Below are 21,829 nucleotides of genomic sequence, written 5' to 3'. Positions count from 1 at the left end.
AAGTATGAATTCAAAGTTGTCAGTTTCTTTTATTTTTAGTTTTAGAACTTATTTATTTGAAACGAAGTCTCACTCTCACCCGGGCTGGAGTGCAGTGATATGATCTCAGATCACTGCAACCTCCACCTCCAAGGTTCAAGTGATTTGCCTGCCTCAGCCTCTGGAGTAGCTGGGATTACAGGAAACTGCCACCATGCCCGGCTAATTTTTTTGTATTTTTAGTAGAAACGGGGTTTCTCTATGTTGGCCAGGCTGGTCTTGAATTCCTGACCTCAGGTGATCTGCCCACCTCGGCCTCCCAAAGTGCTGGGATTACAGGCGTGAGCCACTGTGCCAGGCCTCTAGTGCTGGAATTTACAAATTTCCTTGGAGTAGATACACTTTTACCTGAGAAGAATTGCTCGAATGGTCTCTTTCAGGTAGATGTGATGTCCAGAGTTACCATTGTTCAGGGGAAAGTATGAACAAAACTTTTGTCTTATATTGACAAATATTATCCTTCTGGGAGACTGTAAAACAGTAACAACAACAAGAACAACAATAACCCTCCATGGGTATATTTGCATAAGGTCTAAGGAGCCTTCTGGGAAGTAGTAGGTAAAACACGGACACTTGCCTTTGAAGTTTAACATTTTTACTATAATATCAATAGGTTAAGATGGATTCAACTGAAATCATTTAACAAAAGGTATCAGGTGCTTTGAGGAGAAACTCACCATAAGAGTAAAGAGAATTTAGAGTGGTAACTGAAGTCATACATACGGGCATTAGAATGGAATTGAGGAGGTCTGGCTTCACAATGGGTTTGGCACAGCAAGTAAGTGTTGGCAAATAATGCTAACTAGTCTTTAAGATAAGGGGCTTTGGAAAACTGCGGGGTGTGTGTATTTAGATATGTGTAGGTGTGATATGGTTTGGCTGTGTCTTCACCCACATCTCATCTTGAATTGTAGTTCCCATAATTTTTATGCGTTGTGGGAGGGACCTGGTGGGAGATAATTGCATCATGGAAGCGGTTTCCCCCGTACTGTTCTTGTGGTAGTGAATAAGTCTCACGAGATCTGATGATTTTGTAAGGGGAAAAACCCTTTTCTTGTCTCTCACTTTATCTCTTTGTCACTGCCATGTAAGACATCCCTTTGCTCTTCTTTAATCTTCTGGCATGATTGTGAGGTCTCCCCAGTCATGTGGAACTGTGAGTCAATTAAACCCCTTTCTTTATTTATAACTTACTCGGTCTTGAGTATGTCTTTATTGGCAGCATGAAAACGGACTAATACAAGCTGTATATAGACTAGGGACCAAACTCATGGGAGGGGTAATTTAAGAGCCCAGTACAGAAGTTTCTTAAGATTTCCATAGCTGTCTAATAATGAGGCGGAACAATTTTCACTTGCTTTTGAAGAATTCTTGCCAACAGTGATGATGAATCAGTGACTTTATTCTCTTTGGAAGGGCCCCTGGAAGTTTGTAGTCACATTTTTCCTGAAGTAATATAAGAAAGGTATAACAGCATTCAGGCTGGAAAGCAAGGAGCGAAACTCTATTCACAGATAACATGATTATTCAAATAGAAAACATGATGCAATCTACAAAAAAAATTTCCTAGAACTAAAAGTGACTTTAGCAAGGTTGCAGAATACAAGATCATACATAAAAATCAATTGTATTTTATCTACTGACAATAAATAAGCAATTGAAATAACCATTTGTGATAGTATCAAAAATATGAAATATATGGAGAGTAATCTGATAAAAATACTTGAAAGACCTGTCCATGGAAAACTACAAAACATTGCTGAGAGAAATTAAAGACCAAAATAAAGAGATATACTGTGCTTTCAGATTGGAAGACCAAATAATAATATTAATTACCTAGTCTTAATATTGTTAAGGTAGCAGTTCTCTCTAAATAAATATGTAGATTTAATTCAAATACAAATCTAAGCAGGTTTTTTTTTCTTGTAGAAATTGACAAACTGATTCTAAAACTTAGAGGGAAATGCAAAGGACCTAGAATAGTCCAAGCAATTTGAAATGAAAGAACAAAACTGGTGGACTTAAATTACCTGACTTAAGGCATATTATAGCACTATAATAATCAAGACAATGTATTATTGGTATCAAGGTAGACAAATAGATCAATGGAACTGAACAAAGAGTACAGAAATAGACCCACACATAAAACATATGGTCAACGGATTTTTGACAAAGGTATAAAGATGATTCAGCCTCTCAAAGTGCTGTGATTACAGGCGTGAGCCACTATGCTCAGCCTAAGCAAAAATTTCTTAGATGCAACACCAAAAACATGAGCCATTAAAAAATGGGTAAATTAGACTTCATTAAAATTAACAACTTTTGCTTTTTGAATGACACTGTTAAGAGAATGAAAAGACAAGCCAACACTGGGAGAAAATATTTGCAAATCACATAAAGCACTTGTACCTAGAATGTATAAAGAACTCTAAAATCTCAATAATAATAATAATAGTTTAAAATGGGCAAAAGATTAGTGCACTTCAGATTTGACACTTCATGAAAGAAGCTATAAGAATGGCAAATAAAAACATAAAAAGACATCCAACATTGTTAGTCATTGAGGAAATACAAATTAAAGCCACAGTAAGATATCATTACATATCTACTAGAATGTCTAAAATAAAAATAAAGATGACTATCACAAGCATTTCCAAGGATGTGGAACAACTGGAATTCTCACAATCTGCTGGTAAAAATGTAAAGTGGTAAACCACCTTGGCACATTGTCTGGAAGTTAATTGAAAAGTATAATTTTAATTAACCTACTGTGTGACGCAGCCATTTTATGGCCAGGTATTTATCAAAGAGAAATGAAGACATATGTCCATACAAAGACTTGTACGTGAATATTGTTAGCAGCCTTATTTGTAAGAGCCAAAGACTGGACACACTGCAAATACCTATCAAAAAGGTGTGTGAATAAACAAACTGTGGGACATCAACACAATGGAATATTACCCATTAGTAAAAAGAAACACCCAACAACATGGATGAATCTCCAAAATTATGAAGTGTAAAAGCCAGCTTAAAAACAGTCTATACTCACATGAAAAAATGCTCATCATCACTCACCATTAGAGAAATGCAAATCAAAACCACAATGAGATACCATCTCACACCAGTTAGAATGGCAATCATTAAAAAATCAGGAAACAACAGGTGCTGGAGAGGATGTGGAGAAATAGGAACACTTTTACACTGTTGGTGGGATTGTAAACTAGTTCAACTATTGTGGAAAACAGTGTGGAGATTCCTCAAGGATCTAGAACTAGAAATGCCATTTGACCCAGCCATCCCATTGCTGAGTATACACCCAAAGGATTATAAATCATGCTGCTATAAAGACACATGCACATGTATGTTTATTGCAGCACTATCCACAATAGCAAAGACTTGGAATCAACCCGAATGTCCATCAGTGACAGACTGGATTAAGAAAATGTGGCACATATACACCGTGGAATGCTATGCAACCATAAAAAAGGATGAGTTCGTGTCCTTTGTAGGGACACGGATGCAGCTGGAAACCATCTTCTCAGCAAATTATTGCAAGAACAGAAANGAGAAATAGGAACACTTTTACACTGTTGGTGGGATTGTAAACTAGTTCAACTATTGTGGAAAACAGTGTGGAGATTCCTCAAGGATCTAGAACTAGAAATGCCATTTGACCCAGCCATCCCATTGCTGAGTATACACCCAAAGGATTATAAATCATGCTGCTATAAAGACACATGCACATGTATGTTTATTGCAGCACTATCCACAATAGCAAAGACTTGGAATCAACCCGAATGTCCATCAGTGACAGACTGGATTAAGAAAATGTGGCACATATACACCGTGGAATGCTATGCAACCATAAAAAAGGATGAGTTCGTGTCCTTTGTAGGGACACGGATGCAGCTGGAAACCATCTTCTCAGCAAATTATTGCAAGAACAGAAAACCAAACACCTCATGTTCTCACTCATAGGTGGGAATCGAACAATGAGATCACGTGGACACAGGAAGGGGAACATCACACACTGGGGCCTATTCTGGGGAGGGGGGAGAGGGGAAGGACAGCATTAGGAGATATACCTAATGTAAATAACGAGTTAATGGGTGCAGCACACCAACATGGCACATGTATACATATGTAACAAACCTGCATGTTGTGCACATGTACCCTAGAACTTAAAGTTTAATAATAATAATAATAAAAGAGTCTATACTGTATGATTTCATTTATATAAAATTCTATGCAAACTGAGCTATAGTGACAGAAAGCAGATCAGCAGTTGCCTGGGGATAGGGGAGAAGGGAGAGACTCCAAGGGGTACGAGGAAATTTTGGGAGTTGATGGATATATTCATTATCTTGATTGTGGTGATGTTTTCATGGGTGTATCATAACTTTTCAAATTTTACCCTTTTTTTTTGAAACAGAGTCTTGCTGTGTCGCCCAGTTTGGAGAGCAGTGGTTCAATCTCGGCTCACTGCAGCCTCTGCCTCTCAGGTTCAGGCAATTCTCGCACCTCTGCCTCCCGAGTAGCTGGGATTACAGGCACATGATACCACACCCAGCTAATTTTTGTATTTTTAGTAGAGATGAAGTTTCACCATGTTGGCCAGGCTGATCTTGACTCCTGAACTCAAGCGATCCACCCACCTTGGCCTCCGAAAGTGCTGGGATTACAGGCGTGAGACACCACCCTGGCCCAGATTTTACACTTCAACAGTTGATTTTATGTCAATCATGCTTTAATAAAGTGGTGTAAAAAAAGGGATACTGTAAACATGTAAAAATAGGTAAAGTATGAAATACTGGTTATACCTACTGAATCTGTGTTTCGCCAACTGATAACCTTCAAATCCTCAGACCTGGTCTCAGCCTAACCTTCCAACTGTATCTCCCAGTGACATCTTAAATTCCAGTTAAAGGAGGCTGTTTCCTGAATAGGTGTTAGCTTTTCTTGTGCATTTTGTCACCCTGACATGAGCTGCCCACCATCTTCTGATTCCCTCACCAGATGGGATCTGAATTCCCACAGCGCTTTGCATCTTTCTTTACAGTACTCATCACTGTATGTTACAGCTTACAAACACGTTTCTTACCTCCCCTATAAGCTGAGAGATTCTTGAAGGTAGTGACCCATATATTTATTATTTATCTTTGTACCCCAATGGCATCTTAGAGAATGTCTTGTCAGTAGCAATGATAAATATGTTTAACTGAAGATTTTTAAAATACTGTCCCAAAGGATTGAAAACGTTTCACTGTGCTTAAAAATATGAAACCTTTCCTAATTGTGGTGCATGCAACCTTCAGTCACATAAGACTGGGTATTTCTCTTATATTTAGTTTACTTGATGTCTTAAGCTGTCATAAATATCTTTTGTTTATGATCTCTAGTGACATTTCTCATTACCTAAGTATCAGTAGCTATTCTTTGTAGTAGATTTGCAAATGCTTAATGATCACTCTTATAGTGCAGCAGTCCCCAACCTTTTTGGCACCGGGAACCAGTTTTGCAGAAGACAATTTTTCCATAAAATGTTGGAGTAGCAGGAAAAGGGTTGCGGGATGAAACTGTTCCACCTCAGATCATCAGGCATTAGTTACATTCTCTTAAGGAGTGTACAACCTAGATCCCTCATGTGCGCAGTTCACAATAGGGTTCATGTTCTTATGAGAATCCAGTGCCACCACGGAAGTGGCAGGTGTGACAGGAGGCAGAGCTCAGGCTGTAATGCTGGCTCACCCATAGCTCACCTCCTGCTGTGTGGTGATGGACCACACCCCTGTGACAATGTGTACACTCACATTTTGAGCAAAATGGCATAGGCTGTAATGACTATATAGTAGAGAAAAATAACAAAATTCTGCTTCTGAAATATTTCATTGTATTTTTTCATCCCATGGTGACATAATGAAACCCAAACCCTGTCTAAGAAATAGTTTGAGATAAAATCTAAGAACAATTTTGTTGCAGAGTTAAGGTGAACAAGAAACTGGGTTAAAAGGAGAGCTTTATTTCAGCTCATATATCTGACAAAATTGGGAAACTGGATAAAAGGAATTTAGGAAACTGTACTGAATGAAAATGTACTGATGTTTTGTATTTGTTCTGATGTAAAAGCATCTATTTCCTTCACACAGAGATGGACACATAATGGTCTCAAATCCAATGAAAGTGCTCATTTCCAAGAGTATTGTAGTTTTGAAATGAGTTTGTTTTTTTTTTTTGAGACACAGTTTCACTCTTGTTGCCCATGCTGGAGTGCAATGGCGCGATCTCGGCTCACCGCAACCTCCTGCCTCCCAGGTTCAAGCAATTCTCCCTGCCTTAGCCTCCCCAGTAGCTGGGATTACAGGCATGCACCAACACACCTGGCTAATTTTGTCTTTGCCTCCCAAAGTGCTGGGATTTCAGGTGTGAGCCACTGCGCCCGGCCTTCCATGGGCTAGATTTCTTCCTTTGCTCGTATAAGAACTTGGCCTGGGTGATGAAGTGACAGCCACTAAAAGTTTCTAAAGCAGGTAAAAGGGCAGAGGTTAAGAGTTTAGGTTTTGCAGGTAGACCCGGCTTTGATTCCTTTTTTTCTTTGAGATGGAGTTTCGCGCTTGTTGCCCAGGCTGGAGTGCAATGGCGCAATCTCGGCTCACCGCAACCTCCGCCTCCCAGGTTCAAGAGATTCTCCTGCCTCAGTCTCCCCAGCAGCTGGGATTACAGGCATGTGCCACCACACCCGGCTAATTTTGTATTTTTAGTAGAGACAGGGTGTCTCCATGTTGGTCAGGCTGGTCTCAAACTCCTGACCTCGGGTGATACGCTCTCCTCGGCCTCCCAAAGTGCTGGGACTACAGGTGGGAGCCATTAGTTCTATGGCTCTGATCTAGTTATTTAACTTTCTAAGCCTTAATTTCTTCCTCTGCAAAAAGGGTCCCATGCATGTTAAGAGCTTAGCATGGTGCCTGGCACAGAAAGCACACATCAATACATTTATGCTATTAATATTATTAACAGAAATATCTTAGTTTTATTTCAAGAAAATAGCCTCCTTTGCTTTTTATGCATGAGTCACAAATTGGGAATTACTTATTCACATTGTTATTATAAAATAGCTTTATGTGCTAATTTTAAAAACCTGATAGTTTGGATGTGGACAATTTTCTTAAAAACAGCTCTGGAGAATTTGGTGCTTGTGTATCTAGTGTTAAAAAAGCCAGCCCAGCTTTGCCACAAAGACACAAATATCAGTGGCTCCAAATAGATACACAGATGGCCTTATGGAGCCCCAGATATTGTCTTACTCAGTTCACTGTGGGCAGGAAGAAGACCTATTTTTAAGGAGAGGGAAGACGACTCTAAGTGGTTAAAAATAGGATGCTTCTCCATCTTCTCTTTGCTGCTTTCACCCTCCATGTTTCCGACTATCCCCATTTTCCCTAAATTCCTCTTATCATCTCTGTACATGTTTCCCTCCTCCTTTTCTACTCTAGAAATGGTACATATTATGAGAGAGCAAATACTTGACACCATCCCCAGAAAGTCAGTGATGGGGATAATGCGTTTTTTAATCCCAAACATCTGGCCTCCTTTTATTTGCCTGCCAGAATGAGGTTTCTTGATTATTCAAAAAAGTCCTCTTAACGCTGGTGCTCACAAATGAGTAAAAAGGTTAATAAATTTCAGATCTACTTAGTAATCCAGGGAGATAGAAGTCTGCAAACAGAGATTTTTCTTTTTAGGTTGAATCTGACATTATGAAAAGCTACCCACCTCTTATCATACTCAAAGTATTTACCCAACCTTTAAACACTGGGTAGCAAGACTGTGGTGAAGGAGCTAACATTAATCGTGGGACCATTTTGCAGAATCTCATGCACATTAACTCGTTTAATTTTCATGACAATCCCTTGAGGAAAGCATCATCATTCCCATATGATATAAGTGAGGACAGGAGGGGGCTTTGACATATCCTATCGCAGAGAGGCCCATGCCGATGCAGTTTCATTAAGCCCTAGTGATCCCTTGTAAAATTTAGTCATCCTCTGCAGTCAACCTCCGTCATCCACACAGTGGTATCATGCTGCAATACTTTGATACAATTGCCTCTTTGCCACTGTGCAATGCCAGTTATAGTGAGATGTAGCTCCCATTTCCAGCCACCTTCTGTGGCCAGCCAATTCATGAGACCATGGACAAGTGCAGACTCCATCTTATTAGGAGAGGAGACAGTGGAACTGATAGCCCCTCCCTCAGTAGTACAAATACAACATCTGTCTCCTCAAAGCTATTTCCTCTGCTCTGGTTACGTGCAAGTGCCTTTATATTGGCTGGGGTGGTGGAGGTGGCAGAGGGTGATAGTGGGAGGTAAGGAGAGTTTTCTGAACTGATACCTCTCAGTAAACCCTGCATGGCCATGGAAGGGGTGCCTGGTGATTTTGGTCTTTGGTTACAATTCTGGGACAAGAGCATCATTTACACATGGATTATCAAATTTAGCTCTTATAACAACCCTATGAGGAAGGTTTGTTCATGTAATATAGTAGTTACAAACATGGGCTTGGGTTTTAATTACAGGTCTTATACCATTCATGTGGAGTTCAAACATGACCACTTGTTATCTGTGTGACTTTCTGCTCCTTGTGCCTATTTCCTCTCTGTATCATGGGAAGAATGATAGTACCTACTTTATGCTATTGTGAACAGTAAAAGAGATAACCTACATGGTAGTAAATGCTGTGTAAGTGTTTGCTATTGTTATTTTTATTTTCCAGATGAGGAAACTAACACCCAGATAGGTTCATAGCTGTTAAAGGTCACCTAGCTAATATGTGCCTCTGAAACCCATGCTTTTAGCCATTCTTTCATGGTGGTGTTACTTAGCCTTTTCCACATTCTGGCACACATGGAAAAAATGTGTGGTTATAATAATGATATTATTCATACACAGCATTGGGGAGAATTAATAGGATAGCTCAAGTCTTAAGGTAACTGGTCTGGGAGGCCCTGACTGTCCGAGGCCCCCTCTGATTAACTGACACTCTGGCTCTACTGGAGCAGGGAACAGGACCTGATTCACCAGACCAATAGTTAGGTAAGTCTTCCTGGAGAAAATTATGTTTTAGGTGTGACTGAAAGATTAGTGAAATTTAGTAGCAAAAGCAAAGGATGAGAATGGGGAAGTGGGGAAGTCTGCTTAATTTTGTCCTGTGGATAATGGAGATCATGGTAATACCTATTTCACAGGTTAAAAATGAAATATAGGAACATACATGGAAAAGGCTTTGTAAGATGTGATATCAATGTTAGCTGTTACTATTCTTGAGGAAAATGAATAAAATATTTAAAACCGTAAAAGTGAACAGGGCATAGTGTGGTTGCAGAGAGAACACTTCTACCAAACATTCACTTGGGGAAAGTTTACAGCTTTAATAGACTCGTATCCTTTCATTCATCCATTTATTTATTCATTCTTAACCAAATAAAAGTGAACATTAGCTTTCTCCAATATTTGTTATGAGGCTTATCCTATTTTCGTCAATAACCGAAGCAAGTAGGAATAAGATCAAGAATCCTATAATCTCAAGCCAGGTGTGTCTCTGAAGTCCGTAATAGTTTGGCCAGATCTGGGGAAATGGCGTGCTAGGCCGTCTCAATGTGATGGTCCCAGGGCTTCGTGGGTGAGGACTTGTCCAGAGGGGCAAGGCAGCTAGGCAGAAGCAGCTGGATCCCAAAACAAAGCTTTGATCACTGGAGGGAAGGGGTTTGGGGCTGTCATTCAGGTTGTCTCTGGCTCAGGGAGGGACATCTGCATCCTGTGGAGGGAGTATGGGAAGGTTGTGAGTAAAACTTGCACTGACAGCGTTGTCCATCTCTGGGGTCCAAGGACATCTGCCTTGGACCTCCTGCCCTAAGCTGGAGTAAACCAAGAAAAAAGAAGGGAAGAGAGACCTTCTTTCCAACTATATAACACAATACCAAGAAGCCTTGCCACTCTGAGGGCTCCATGGCATCAGCTGTGGCAGGAGATGTCAGTACCTGCTGGACATGGTGGCAACCAAAGGATGGAGGTCACAGAAGAAGAGAGAATAGCAGGTGCCATGTGAGTGAGAAACAGATTTATTTATGGAAGATATTTATAGAGTGATTAAGGGCAAAAAGTAGGAAAACATGGGTTTCATACAGAACAAGGCAAAGGTAGTTAAACCTTGAAACTTTTCCTAAGTCTTCATAGCCAGTTCATTTCTGTGCCCTTCAGCTACATACATGTTGAAATCCAAGATGAGCTCTGTAGACTAATTCATCTCAAAATATTATTTAGTTTTGGAAGTCTTTTTTTTTTTTTACAAAGAGAGTTCATTTAAAATTTGTCCAACTTTGACATTTTCTTTTCTGAGTTTGCTGTAAGATTCAAGTTGAGTAATTTACACAAATGCATCAATATTTTAAAAGCTACCAATCTTACACATGCAAAAAAGAAGGCTTACAATCTTCAGTAATCTTTAATGTAACACACATTCATTATATATGAGCTCTCAAAGGAGAAACTTGCGTTATTCAGAATCCTAAGTGCTACACAATGGCGGCTTTGGGAAACTTAAATACCACACATTTGCTTTGTAAAACCATCATTGAGTGACTTTGGTGGATTAACCCTGAAAGTCATCATGACTGTTTTGTCTTTAATAACCTGGACCAAGCAAAAGGAGAAAAGTTTCTATGATGTGACATTCTTGTGGTCATAGTTTTATACAAGATGCACTCCTTGAAATTTGACTCTGATGTTGGAATGCTCCTCAATTCTCGGAGAAGCTGACTCATTCTTTGTGGCTGAACTCAAATGTCACCTCTTCTGTGAACTAGTTCTCAAAACCTCGAGCAAGATTAATTGCTCCCATGGAGCTTGGTACATGCCTTTGTTACGGCACCGTTATTACATCGTGTCTTAGCTAGTCATGTGTTTGTTTACCCAATAAACTGTGAACTTCTTGGGGTCAGGAATGGGTCTCGGTACAGGAGGCACCTAGTAGACATTTGTAGAATTAGAGTACATATCTATCATCAGTAGATACTACATTTAAAATATGATAGCTTTGCACACTTGTAAAAACCAAGAGAAAAAATGTTCAAGGAGCTGTTGCCATCCAGATGTAGGACAGAAAAATGAATTTTGGGATGTTGCCATCTTAAAATCTCCTTTAACTGGAGAGATTCAAGAGGAGTCAACAATATTTTGAGGTGAATGACTGAGTTAGTGAGTAAATGAAAGTTTCTCTTTAGCCAGTGTGTACTTGATTTATACCTACATTTGAAGCTATCATTCAGGGGAGGGAAGGGGATGGGTTCGGTATTTGTTGAATGAGTTCTGCCTACTAGGCTCTGTACTAGGAAGTTTCCATTACAGGATTTCACTTTAGGTGCAACCGTCCTGCTGGTTGGGTTCTATCAGTCTTTTTTTTTTTTTTTCTTTTTTTTTGTTAAATGGAGAAACAGAAACTGCAAATTAATCAACTTGTATTTTCAGAGAGATTTAGTAATGTGAACAGTCATTCATCTAGTACGTGGCTGGACCAGAATTCTAACTCAAGTCTGAAAAAAAGTCTTAGCATATACCTATACGTATTAGGAAAAAAGGGAGAATTCAACCGTTATTATGATAAATGAGGGGCAGCCCTCATCTTGTAGTTTACACATACCCTCTTAAATACGTATCTAAGGAGAAGGGGGAGATGGGATGGGGCTTGGATTAGGCAATATGTATGGTGGTTAAGCAAGTGGATTCAGAGTTAGACAACCTGGGTGCAGAGGCTGGTTCTGTCTCCTTTTAGTTGTGTGACCTCGAGCAAATTATTTAACTTCCTCGAGCCTCATGTTCTTTAACTGTAAAAATTGGTGGAGGAGAATAATCATCATTTCTATCTCACTGGATGTTGTTAGAATGAAATGAAAGAATGCACGTAAACACTTAGCCGAATGTTTGGCACACACTAATGCTCAAGAGCTTATTATCATAATTATCCAGTGCTCCATATTTACTACCCAAAGTCAACAGATAATTGCTTATCTTCCTACTTTCTTAATGTTTAGTAGATGCAATGTTAAAGTGGAAGTGAAGACTCGATGGACCTGCAGCTAGAGTATTGGGTTTGGAATCATTCAGTCGGAGTTTGGTTCCTGGTTCAGCTTCGTAATCTTGTCTAGACACATTGCTCAGTTTCTCTGTACTCAGTTTTCTTATCTGTAAAATAGTGATCGAAACTATACCTAGCTTACAGAATTCTTGCCAGGCAAGAACTGCTAAGACAAGGAGTACACAAAAGGGCATTTAACCTAGTATAAGAGAGTCAGGAGGATCTCCTGGAAGGGAATGAAGCCCAGGTGGACACCTAGAAAAGAAAAGAACCTTGTCTCGATCTCCTGACCTCGTGATCCCGGGCGAGGTGGCTGGCGCCTGTAGTTCCAGCTACTCGGGAGGCTGAGGCAGGAGAATGGCGTAAACCCGGGAGGCGGAGCTTGCAGTGAGCTGAGATCTGGCCACTGCACTCCAGTCCGGGGAAAGAGCGAGACCCCCCCTCAAAAAAAAAAAAAAAAAAAAAGAAAAGAACCGTGTCAACTCTGATATACACTTATGTCAATAATACATTATTATTTAAATAACATAAGTATATATAACTGACATTTAAAGTTATTTTGGACTGTATTTCCCATTTTACTGGTTTTTCTTCCTGATTAAACCTTTGAATTTCATTAAGTTTTAAGCAGAGAAATGCTGTGTTTTTTTTTTTTCGGTAGATTGTAATTATCTCCAAAATTTGGTCCATCATTTTCCTAAAGATGTTTCTAGTGAAATGCTGGTCTTCTGCAATGTCTTCAATCATCAACTGTGTAATGTGAGAACTAAAATAAATATAGACTGAAACTCTTTCTTGCTTTCATGTTGAATGAGATAAGTGCAGGAGCTGAGAGAGAGAGGGAGAGAGAGAAAAACACATGTTTACATCTTGGATGTGATCCTGAGTTATTCCCTGGATGTAAATAAGATACTTTGAAAGGCACATTAACTTTTCCAGGTCACTAGGGTTTCCATTAGAATGCTGGACTATTAATAGTTCCCTAGTGAGGTAAAGGAAATGATGCCCTATTCCTTCTCACTCCCGGAGTTCTTAGCATACTGAAGAACAACATTCTCTTGCAAGTGTTTGGCTCACTATGTGCTGGTATTGTTTATAAGGTCAAATTTTGGATTAACCTTTTGAGATTAAAAAAAAAATCAGACAAGGGAATCTTTGTGAACATTTTATTTCTTAGGAAAATCATTTTACATGGAATTTACCTAGTGTACCACATAAAAATTCTTAACACAGAGTATCTAGCGCAGTGTAAAAATATATTTCCCTTGAGTAGCTTAAATGTCATCATGTTTGGTACGAAATAGGAAATACTTCATTTTGCAAATTACCTTGCCAGAGTTTCTCTGCTATGGTCTCATACATAACAGTGACATCTATATAGAAAAGGATAATTGAGGAATTACCTAGTGAATTCAAACAACAGCGTCAGTCACAGGTGATAATTCAGAAAGTATTTTGTTTTGTTATCTTTTATTTTTAAATGATTTATTTATTATTATTATTTTTTAAGAAACAGAGTGTTACTCTGTCGCCCAAGCTGGAATGCAGTGGCCTGATCATAAGTCACTTGCAGCCTCGAATTCCTGGGCTGAAGTGATACTCCTACCTTGGCCTCCTGGGTAGCTGGGACTACAGGCATGTGCCACCATGCCTGGTTAATTTTCTTTTTTTCTTTTCTTTTTTTAGCCTGGTTAATTAAATTTTTTTTTTTTTTTTTTTTTTTTTTTTTTGTAGAGATGAGGTCTGGCTGTGTTGCCCAGGCTGATGGAAAACTGCTGCCCTCAAGTGATCCTTCTGCCTTGGCCTCCCCAAGTGTGGCAATTACAGTGAGCCACTGCGCTTGGCCTGTTTTGTTATCTTTTTAGAGCAAGATTATCTGTCTAAAGAATTAAAAAATTACCTATACTTATTTCAATGTATTTTGTCTGAAGTATTTCTGGGAGATGCATTGAACAGGCCACACTGGGATGAAGTGGATTTGTTGTAATAGTGAGATCTGGCACACAGCTGGTCATGTCAGGTTTTTGCTGGACTATAACTGCTTGAGGACACAAACTGTATCTTATGTATCTTTGAATCCCTCTGATGTCTTGAATGTAGTAGGCATTCTCTAAATAGTTACCAAGTTGATTGAAATTCATTTTGTTATGAAAATAATTTCTGGGCCTCCTAGGAATCAGACAGTGTTTGAAAAATATATCCCTCAATGCTCATTATTACATTTGGTTTAGTTTCTCATGAGGACTTGTGTATGTTATTGAAACGTGAAATATATTTGTAACAGGAAACTATGGATGTGACAAGAAAAGTAGCCTCAAAAATTGGGCAACCTTTGGTAAATATGGGTAAAAATCGATGCAGACCTGTCTGATCTCACAGAATTCTTACAGATGAAGAGTTTTTGGAAACTGCACGGTTATTGTACGTTATACAGTTTGTCTTACTTTTCTCTTTTGACAGTTTTATTATCAAGTAAGCCAGAAATTGAGATGAGGAGATGCTTATCCATGTGTGTATGTGTGTGTGTGTGTAAACAAGAAGTCAATACAATTTCACCTCGATAAGATGAGTCCTGCTTAGGAAGATAATGACTATTAATTGAGAGACTAATATGTATTAGGCAGTCTTTAAATGCATTCACATAGTTAATGTGCACATCAACCCTATGAGGTAACTGTTATTTCCATTTTTAAAGTTAACAAGCTGACGTTCAGCAATGTTTAATAATTTTCTCAAGCTCACATAGTAAGTGACTGAGCTGGGATTCGCACCCAAAACTCTTTGAGTAGTGAATCAGTGTTCTTCCTCTGTATTGTGCTTGACACAGAGAAGGCACCCACGCACGCTTATTCTTGGCAGTGTCAAAACATCTTTTTCTTTTTGGCACCATTTGTCTGTAATTATTACCTGTAGAATCTTTCTTTGAGCCTTAAAGCCAGATTAAGGCTTTGCTTATGTACAGCAGTAAAATAGTCCGATCTTAGCTTCCAGTACTGGCAATTATTTTCTGGAAAGTCGGTAACTGGACAAAAGTGAGTCATTTTGAATAAAAGAAAAAAAGTGAAATAAGCATGTTTAAATAAATAAATAATAAAAAGCGAAATAACATTTTCATGTGTTTCCTTCTACTCAGAATTCGAATTGCTCAATTAGTTGCATTGGGAAAAAACAAAGGATCAAACACCCTCATATATTTTTTGCAACAAAGTCTGGCCCTGTCACTCAGGCTGGAGTGCAGTGGTGCAATCACAGCTCACTGCAACCTCTGTCTCCCAGGTTCAAGCCATCGTCCCACCTCAGCCTCCTGATAACTAGGACTGCAGGTGTGCGCCACCATGCCCATGTCCGGCTAATTTTTTGTATTTTTAGTAGAGATGGGGTTTTGCCATGTTGCCCAGGCTGGTCTCAAACTCCTGACCTCAAGTGATCCGCCCTCTTTGGCCTCCCAAAGTGCTGGGATTACAGGTGTGAGCCATGGCACCTGGCCTCACTTTTTAAACTATTGAATTAGTTCCCTAGAGTTTTTACTTTCAGGCAGTAATAAAGATGTCCTATGGAAGAGCTGCAGGTGGAAGAGGTTGAGAAGGATTCTGTGTTTCCTGAGTTGATACAGGAGTCAAGGTGGTATTTTGTCTGGGGAGGAGAATGGCGATGTAAGAGAAGCATTAGCTAGTTTCTAGTCAATCTTCTTTCCTACGCACACAGGGTAATTGCAAAGTTAAAATTAAAAGACAATTTACCTATCTGACTTTTTTGTTCCAGTGATGTCACACTCAGAAGCAGTTAAAATAGCAGACAAGGAAATCCGGGTCTGCTGAGTTCTAAACAACCTGTTTCTTTGTTGTATTATGTACCCCAGGTAAAGTGGTAAACAAAAGAAGCACAGTTCCTAACCTCATGGAGCTTATAGTCAAGACATGGAAAGACATATTTTCATATAATGGTATGTAAGAACTTTCAGAGACATTGCAGTAAAAAAAATTCAACTCCAAGGGTGAAAACTTGCCTCCAAAACGCCCCTGGAGCCAGGCTACTGCTGGGAGCGTTCAGAGGGACTGTGGGAAGACAAGATAATTGAAGGAAAAATAAGGGCTCCAATTAGTTTCAGGTATTGATATCAGCCGGAGATTGCACTGTCCCTAACTGGGGTTACTGTGTTCTTAAGCAGTACAGACTGCCTGGACTTTAAAAACTCTGACTGGAGTGGGTACCATAGTGGTCTAATGCAAAGTACCTTCTGTTCATTGGTGACTTGAGGTAGGTATATCTGAACTCCAGCAGCTGATCACATCCACTTTCTGTGAAAAGGCTTTCATAATAATTGTTTAAAAATTATTTATTTATTTAGGTAACAGTAACAGTACATAAAATTAATCATTTTAAAGCGAACATTTCGGTGGCATTGAGTGCATTCACAATGCTGTGCATCCATCACCTCTAGTTTCATGGCATATTCATCACTCCAAAAGGGAACCCTATACCTATTAAGTAGTTGTTTCCCATCCCCCTTTCCGCCTGTACCTCGTATCTACAAATCTATGTTCTGCCTCTGTGGGTTTACTTTTGCCTGATACTTAATATAAATGGCATCATACGATAGGTAACCTTTTGTGTCTCGCTTTTTTCACTTAGCATAATGCTTTTGAGGTTGGTCCATATTGTAGCATGTATCAGTACTTCATTCTCTTTTATGGCTGAATAATATTCCATTATATGTATACACCACATCTTGTTTATTCGTCCATTGGCAGACATTTGAACTGTATCTCCCTTTTACTTATTGTGAACAGTGCTACTGTGTACATGGGTGTCCAGTACATGTACTTGTTTGAACACCTGTTTTTGATTCTTTTGGCACTATACCTAGGAGGGAAATGGCTAAGTCATATGGTATTTCTACATTTAATGTTTTGAGGAACACCAAATGACTTTCTACGGTGGCCAAATGACTTTACCTTCCAACAGTATATGAGAGTTTCAGTTTCTCCACATCCTCCCCAATATTGTTTTTTGCTTTATTGATAGCCATCCTCGTGGGTGCGAACTGGTACTTCATTGTGGTTTCGATTTACATTTCCCGAGTGACTAATATGAGCATCTTCCCATGAGCTTGTTGGCCATTTGTGCATCTTCTTTGGAAATGTATCTATTCAAGCCCTTGGGCCATTTAAAAAATCATGTTGTTTGTGGTTTTTTTGTTGTTGCGTTGTCATAATTTGTGAGCCGTGTAATTTAACTATGTTGGGTTCAAATCCAACACCAAGAGCGGTCTTAGCGATGGGCTTGTTGGGGAGATGTGGGCAGGAAGAAGAGAACATAAGAGAGGTGGAATTTCATGTATGGGTGAAAGGGGGTAATGTCAAGATTCACTTTTCCTGATAACTCAGAAGAGGAAGTGCTAACTCTGGTATGCCACTTTGATGGATTTGCCTTCCTAGAATCTGTGATCTCAACTTCATTCTCACCGTCAATGTCTGACTTAGTAGTAAAGATCTACCATTTTTGAGTGCACTGCACACAAATTATCCTACTTAAGCTTCATAGTTATGCTGGTTGGTGCTATTATTAGCTTGGGGGGATTATGTAACTGGTTCAAAATCACAACTAGGGCAGGACGTGGTGGCTCGTGTCTGTAATCCTAGCACTTTGGGAGGTTGAGGTGGGCGAATCACTTGAGGTCAGAAGTTCAAGACCAGCCTGGCCAACTTGGTGAAACCCTGTCTCAACTAAATACAAAAAATTAGCTGGACATGATTGTGCATGCCTGTAGTCCCAGCTACTCAGGAGGCTGAGACAGGAGAATCACTTGAACTCGGGAGGTGGAGGTTGCAGTGAGATGATATTAGAGCACTGTACTCCAGCCTGGGGGACAGAGTAAGACTCTGTCTCAAAAAAAAAAATCACAACTATATGGAGGTCGAATGAGTAGAATTCCTTCCTCCCAGATCCATGCCCTTTCTCTGTTACTTCATGGATGACTTGCCACTTGTTTGTATCATTACTGCAGACTCCTAACCTTTCTCCCTTTCTTAAGTACCACCTTCTTCAGTCAGTCCTCTGCACTGCTGACACTGGCATTCTTTCTTAAATGTAAATCTTATCATGCTACATCTCTGCTTGAAGTCTTTTAATGACTTGTCATCCTTCAAGATCCACTGTCTTCTCTTTCAAGTTACCATCTTTTGCTTCCCTCATTTGTGCCTTACTTTACAGTCCTGTCAAACTACTCCCAGTTTCTGGAATCTGTCAAACTGCTTCACAACCTCATGCTCAAACATAGAGTTCCCTCTGCCGGGAATGTGCTAAAGGCCCCTCCCGACGCGCAGTACATTATGAACCTTTCCCCCATGCCATAAAATGCACAAATATTGGCAAATGAGATAGGGGAAAGACAGAGCGGAAGCTGTCATTATTTACATAGTTCACCTTGACTACCTGGAATATCCAAGAGAATTAACTGAAAAGCAAAGAAGAAAGTAGTCAGATATAATTTTTAAAAAAATCAGTAGGTCTCCTAATCACCAGCAGTAACCAGTTAGAAAATGTAATGGAAAAAAGATCTTATCCGTAATAGCATCAACATGATAAAATATCAGAAACAATAAAAATATGTAAATCCACATATTTAAAAAATGTTCTAAAATGCTATCGAAAGATAGAAAAAAGAACACCTGAGTCCATGCAAGCATACTCCATGTTTCTGCACAGAAAGTTTAATGTGGTATCTACGAGCCTAAAGCTTGAGTTTGAATGTCATTTCTACTCATTCCTTCCTTGATCATCTCAGGAAAGTGACTTCACTCCTCTAAGGTCTAGCTTCCTCGTTTGTAAAATAAGAGTAATATTATTAGTTAACTAGTGTATTAAGTATAAGAATTAAAGAAAATGATCTGTTTAGAACACTCAGCCCAGTGCCAGGCACATAGTAAATAATCAGTTATCTATTATAGTAAAGATGCCAATTATCTTTAAGATGATCTGTGCACTTAATGCAATCCCAACTGAGGATTCGTTTTTGTGAGTGATTATAATTTTATTGGGAGATTATCTTTAGAGGGTATTGGTTTTTCATTTCATTTTTTTTGGAGTAATGTATTTTCTGAGTTGCAAATGTCTCACAACAAAGATGTTTCGGTTTTGGTTTTGCTTGGTGTTTTGCTGGTCTCATCTCTTTCTCTTTCTCTCCTGTCTTTTTTTTCCTTCTTTATCTATTATCCTTTAGTTATACTATAGCATACACAGAAAAGTCTACAGTATGTGTACTGCTATCCTAGTCAAGAAGTAGCACATTACCTGCACCCTGGAAATTCCCCCTTGTGCCCCTTCCTAATAACTAACCCTTCCCTTCTCTTCCAAGTTAATTTTTTTTTAGCACATTCTAACACTTTATTGGAAATTGGTTGCATACATCAATGAAATCAGATCAAAGTAAGAACATCATTTTCACACAATAATATCCTGATATCTGTGCTATGTTATCTTCTTACATAATTTAATAAATCCCAAGATGTTCCTGATTTTGGTATCAAAGCACTTAAGTGTCCAGAAATAGCTCTATACAAATAATAATCATAGCATCTAAAATAGCCATCATTGTTTTGCATTGGTTCCAAAAGTCCTGGGAATATCTCTTAAAATATAAGTACCTTAGATTGGCTGCAGTGCTGGTGGGAGGGAGTGAAGGGGGTACACATGGAGCTAATTATAGCAGGAGCCAGGCAGAGGGAAAAGGCTTCTCTAGGGTGGGGAACATAAGGGGAAGGGGGCTGAAGATTTTGAAAGCTGGGCAGGGAACTCAGTCACCCTGCATTTTCCAACATTGCTTGAATGTCAAAGCTAATAGAGACAGAGACTCCAGTGTGAAAAGATGCCTATCACCCCAACTCCCTTGGCATTGCCCAAAGATGGTAGAGCCCACTTCCAGATTATATAGGTGCAGAGATTCCACAGAGAAGGTTCTGGAAAGTTCTTCCAACCCCCTCACCCCTTCCCCCTCCTACCCCTCTCCGGCCAGCTATCACCAGCTATACTCAGTTCCCTCCCAACTGAGAAAACATGAGGGAGTAGCACTTTACAGAAAATAACTTTGGGCGGGTGCAGTGGCTCATGCTTGTAATCCCAGCACTTTGAGAGGCCGAGGCGGGCAGATCACGAAGTCAGGAAATTGAGACCATCCTGGCCGACATGGTGAAACCCCACCTCTACTAAAAATACAAAAATTAGCCGGGGATGGTGGTGTGTGCCTGTAATCCCAGCTACTGGGGAGGTTGAGGCAGGAGAATTGCTTGAACCTGGGAGGCGGAGCTTGCAGTGAGCCGAGATCGCGCCACTGCACTCCAGCCTGGGCGACAGAGCGAGACTCCGTCACAAAAAAAAAAAAAAAAAAAAAAAAAAAAAAAAAAAAAAAAAAAAAAAAGAAAAAAGAAAGTAACTTTGAGCCAGTGTGCTGCTGCTGGCCCCTTGGAATCATGTCAGGGTGCCCTTTGCTTGGTTTGACCTGACAGGCACTGGGAAAGTCTGTTCTGGCCCCAGCGTCTCCTTCACCACCTTTAAGGTATCATCAGCAATTAGGTTTCCTGGTCCTTCAAAGCTTCTCAGCACCCAGCATAACACCTGTATATCTGTGGCGGCTTTACTGCTCACAAACAGCTTTCACTTCCACTAAGTCATGTGGCTCTCACAACCCTATGAGGTAGGAAAGGCAGGGATCATCTGCATTTGAAAGACACGGAACCTGGAACTCTTAGAGTTAGTTTCCTCTACCAAATTCACACAGCTGGCCAGCCACAGAATCGAAACCAGAACTCAAGTTCACACTCCACAGTCCTTCCCACTGCTTTTCTGAGCACAGGGAAGAGGCTGGCGGAGGGGACTCCTCTTCTCATCCCTCACCTGGCCCTCTTGGGAGGCTCGCGGACAGCCCCACTGAGGACCCGATGGGTCTGCGTGCGGTCGATGATGACTGCAGTGACTGGGCACAGCAACGAGGAGGTCGTGATGACAATGATGACCCGGATGCTGAGGACAGTGACCAGATATCCAGGGTGTGCTTGAGAAGCACGACTGCCACAGGGCCTTGGCTGGCTGCATCCATGTTGCTTCAACCCCCCGATTCCAGATCGCGAAGGGTCTGCGGAAATTTCTGAGGCAAGGATGGCTGTGCGCTTCTCAGGGTTTCCAGGACCCCACGGGATTCAGCAGCGGGACACGACCCCCAGGTCTGGAATCTCAGCCCCAGCCAGCACGCAGAACGCGTTTCGGCTCCTCTAAGCCCCCTTAATTGTTTTTTAACAACTTTACCTTCTTTTGGACTTTCTACAAATCATATATAAGTGCAGTGTGTATTTTTTTGTTTGCTTCTGGAGTCTTTTACTAAACATATGTTTGTGAGATTAAATCATGTTATGTATGTAGCTGTACTTTTGTTATTTTTATTACGGTATCTATCCTTTCTATTACTGTTATAAATTTGGGTTATTCTCAATTTTAGGGTATTACTAATAACCTTGCTACGGTTTTGTACATGTCTTTTGATGTATGTGTATATGTATTTCTATTGGATGGATATCTGAGAATAGAACTGCTCATAGGATACATATGTTAAACTTCAATATAATAGATAACACCAAAGAGATTTTCCAAAGTAGTTGGACAAATTTACA

The 21,829-nt window shown here is 39.9% G+C and overlaps 1 long non-coding RNA gene across 1 annotated transcript in view; it reads left to right on the top strand.

Moving 5' to 3' along the window:
- The first annotated feature begins 781 nt into the window (after positions 1-781).
- LOC108532247 (uncharacterized) overlaps positions 782-21,829 on the top strand; it is a 75,399-nt gene continuing 54,351 nt past the window's right edge. Inside the window, exon 1 of the long non-coding RNA XR_001886391.1 lies at positions 782-817. This is a non-coding gene — a long non-coding RNA (uncharacterized LOC108532247). The remainder of the gene's footprint in view (positions 818-21,829) is intronic.

This window comes from Rhinopithecus bieti, unplaced genomic scaffold (assembly GCF_001698545.2).
Source record: "Rhinopithecus bieti isolate Rb0 unplaced genomic scaffold, ASM169854v2 scaffold_9919, whole genome shotgun sequence".
Lineage (NCBI taxonomy): Eukaryota > Metazoa > Chordata > Mammalia > Primates > Cercopithecidae > Rhinopithecus > Rhinopithecus bieti.
The sequence above is the reverse complement of the archived record's forward strand: the minus strand, read 5'-3'. Positions and strand labels throughout refer to the sequence as shown.